Here is a 3,888-nt window from a genome sequence, read left to right as displayed (position 1 = left end):
AGAGAGAGAGAGAGAGAGAGAGAGAGAGAGAGAGAGAGAGAGAGAGAAAAGAGAGAGAGAGAGTGACGGGAGAGATATCAGAACACTTAATCAATTTCCAAACCCCCTGTAAATAATTATTCGTAGACGCGATGGAATCGGTTTGCGGGGAGGACGACGGGCAATGGGTATGCGCGAGGCCATTCACCCTCTCTTGCACGGATATCGTTTCATCCCTTTGGATGAAGAATTCTTCAAGTTATTTACGTTCAAGTGATAATCGAAGCTCTCGGATATTTCTAAAAAAAAAATATCAGTTCTAGATCTTATGAATCGTATCAGGTTTTTTAATTGAATTCCAGGTGTAGCGTGCAATGGAGGGTAAGTCAAACGCGGATTGGGCGAGCAAATGAAAAAAAACAAAAACAAAAACAAAACAAAGAAACAAACAAAAAGCACTGTGACATTCGTGAATGTGTATTTTATTATAACGGGTACGTACATGTAAGAGAACGTTTTCTGATCCAGAGGGAGAGCGCGAGTGAGTGAGAGAATCTGCGTTCGTTCGCGTCACTTTGTCACGCGTGAACGACGATTAATATTTACAAAATAGCAATAGCGATGATCATGATGTGCCACAACGTGGTGGAGATCGTCGCGAGTGAAAGTGATTTGAAGTAACCTTACCCGGCGTCGTGTCGATTTTTGCGATCTCGTTCTAGTGTAGCATGCTCGGCGGAGGAATTTTATACCTCGTCGATATCGGTTCGCTCACCGTGGACACAGACGACACGAGAAAAACGTGCTTTCTATTTGCGTTTGCGCGAATGCCAAGTCTTGTGTACGTTCGTGCTTTTGCGGATCGTTGATTTTCTCAGCGTCGCGTCGAACGTCTTGGGAAGAAGGATTTCGTATGACTTTTCACCCTTCGTGTTCCCTTCACAATTCCATCGTTTATATTGTGGTACCCTTCGGATCGAATTTCGAATGTGACAAGGAAAAAAATGTCCGAAAAAGAAACCCAGGAAACTACCAAAATTGTTGCTTACAAATGAAATACACGAGAAAAAGTAACTGAGAGTGCAATCTACTTATAGATTGGAGGCCAGCATTACAAATTTTAATTAATATCACGGAGTGGAGAAGACAGTGCTTGTATCAAGGTAAGATCACGTATTATTGGAATTAAGAATGTGAGAATAATACATTCCAAATTAAATTTTTTTTTTTATACTTCTTGCTGTGAAAGATGATGTGCGTTTGACAAAAACGGCAGACACGAAGGGGTTACAATCAGACAATGCTTTGATCAGATAGAAACTGAAGCTTCGTTAAATATATTTTGAATCAGTATTTTAAAATGGTATTTATTATTATTTCGATACTTATTGATTTATTTCTGTTATGAAGATTGGCAAACATAAGTGTTTAAGATAACAGTACTTATTGCAAGATCTTCAACTTTATGTTCAACTATATTGTATAGCACGACAGCCTGCTATAATAAATAACATAAAACAATATAAAAATATTACAAGAAAGAGAAAATTGAGGGAATGAAATTTCGAGATGATTTCTTGATAGACACATGCATCGAATCCTTCTTCCAAGAACATTCGTCTAGTTAATAAGAACATCAAAAACCTGCTGCGTTGATTACACTATGTTAATATTTATAAATGTAAAGGCATGGTTTTCTATCCTCGTACATGTTGAGCATGCCACAAAAAACGAGTAACGAATCATTATACGGGGATTATAGTGATTATCATAATATTGGCAATTAACCTTACCACTATTAACATAATTTACATGGTAATTACCTCTGCATAAATATATTACTAATTGGAGCCACGTGAACGCTATTTCATGACTATAAACGCACGTTTCTGAAGCATTATACCTGCTTAACGATCCAATAATTAACGATTATTAATCGTGTAACCAGTAAACAATTTTTATACATTTCTCTGAATATTCGTTGTTGTTGCTTGAGACTACGAAATTAAAGAAAAAAAAAAACAGAAAAGACTCCAATACTCCTTTCTTTTTCGCCAGAAGTGCGCGTAGAAGGAGAAAATTTGAAAACGGTTTTCGAAAAGGAAATTTTTACTTTAGGAATGCAACCGAGGGATCGAAAGCATCGTTCGCTTTCAACTTATCGATTACGAAGGCTGTATCGATCATTTCTCCCGATTTATATTCGTCGTCTTTTCCTTCTTGCTGTAGATCAATAACTTCTTATATTATGGCAGGCGCGACAATTACGATAATTGAAAACCATGCTCTCGATGGTGAAACCAGTTCTTCGTATTTCGACTAATTCGTCTTTTGTATTTTGTATTTTGGGCGCGAATTTCTCATGCTTCCTTTTATCTAGTATTTTTTTACCGTTCGCCATGCTGCGCACAAGTTTCCGCCACATACGCCCTTAACGACCATTTGGCACGAATTCACGTGGAGACGTGAGAAAAACCACATTGTAAAATGATTAAGCGAGAATTAATTAAAGGAAAGGCCATGTTCTCGCGGACGATTTTCTCTTTCGCAAAAATTGATTTTATGTCACAGAGAGGGGGCAGTCTGTTCATTTTATCTTTGATTGATTTTGAATCGCAGTAAAAACACTACTAAACGGAATTCTCAATTTAAACCTTCACTTTAAAAATGTCAAACTTGACCAGATAAATCTGGAGTTCAGAGCATAAAACAGGATAAAAATTGTATGTGAATCTAAAATGCTCGGGTTTTTGTTTCTATATTAAAATCTGATTTGACGTTTTATGTATATATGTAATTTAATTTATGTATTTTATCGTTGAACATGAGTGCAATGATACATAAGCATTATGCAAAGCTTATGGTGTACATATATATCTATCTAAAGTGACGAAAGATTAAAATGACTGGATATAAATATTTCTAGATAGGAGTGTATCTAAATGTATCTAAACACTGTGCTCTGAATTTACCTTTAAGTTATTGAAGTATAATTAAAATTGCAAAAACTCTTCAAGTTTCTTTACTTTCCCTAAAGAAATAACATTCCAAAAATAAATGGCACAGTCCAGGATATTTAAATTTAACTTAAATAAATCTTGCACCAACCAACTCTGGAGAATTTTCGACGAAACGCACACACGTTCACATGCTCGAAAAACTTTCGTTACCTGTTTCTATCTTCGTCTACTATATTTGCGAAAGAGACCTTAGAATTCCGCGAGAACAAATCCTTGGGGGCAATTATTTGATCACGCACATAGTATTTGTAATTTGTATCGATTGCGCGTGAACGACGAAAGCAACAGTTCCACGTAAATGCATCGAAAACACAAACACACTGTATCATGATGTAAAGATCAGTACTCGACGCATCGAACCACCAGTACCACGTATTCTTATGCGTTTTTTGTTACTCTGCTGTTGATTTTCCTGGAGGACACAATCTTCGTTTTTTAAATATCGCCTCGTAACTCGATAACACGTGACGCTTGATTTCCAACATTGACATCGGCTGGGAAGTTAAAAAATAAACGCGCCTTTTCAGTGCATGGTTATCAGACATTTTCAAATGAAAGTTAGCGTTAATCATAATTCACAGGTCGTTCATCGTGGTTTCGTTTTCGATGGCAATAGATCGTCGAGCACTTGGATTGGCGTGGAATTTTAATTGTTTAACTTCCCATCTTGTGCACGTACACGCATCAACAAATTGGATTTGAAACTATAGGTCAACGCGCATTTTACTGGTCGAGAAAATAGGAAACAGTACATCCTGAAATGAAGAGTGTTCACTTGGTAATTGAATCGTTTCCTACGAAATTTGTTTGTATTCGATTAATTAATTAAAACCATAAGGAAAATATATATATATATATATATATATATATATATATATATATATATATA

At 36.1% G+C, this 3,888-nt stretch overlaps 2 protein-coding genes and 1 long non-coding RNA gene across 4 annotated transcripts in view; 2 read left to right on the top strand and 1 right to left on the bottom strand.

Annotated features, from left to right (window-relative positions):
- Positions 1-8, top strand: part of LOC128886337 (inactive rhomboid protein 1) — a 227,271-nt gene extending 227,263 nt beyond the window's left edge. Inside the window, exon 17 of the mRNA XM_054141083.1 lies at positions 1-8. This exon is cut by the window's left edge and continues 1,447 nt beyond it. The gene's annotated coding sequence lies outside the window, so the exon portion shown is untranslated.
- The window catches only part of LOC128886345 (neuronal acetylcholine receptor subunit alpha-7-like), a 454,660-nt gene that overhangs the window by 60,248 nt on the left and 390,524 nt on the right, over positions 1-3,888 (top strand). The gene's annotated exons all lie outside the window — the stretch shown is intronic.
- The window catches only part of LOC128886358 (uncharacterized), a 31,718-nt gene that overhangs the window by 3,446 nt on the left and 24,384 nt on the right, over positions 1-3,888 (bottom strand). The window lies entirely within an intron of this gene.

This window comes from Hylaeus anthracinus, unplaced genomic scaffold (assembly GCF_026225885.1).
Source record: "Hylaeus anthracinus isolate JK02 unplaced genomic scaffold, UHH_iyHylAnth1.0_haploid 11982, whole genome shotgun sequence".
Taxonomy (NCBI): Eukaryota; Metazoa; Arthropoda; class Insecta; order Hymenoptera; family Colletidae; genus Hylaeus; species Hylaeus anthracinus.
This window is presented reverse-complemented; position numbering and strand designations above follow the sequence as displayed.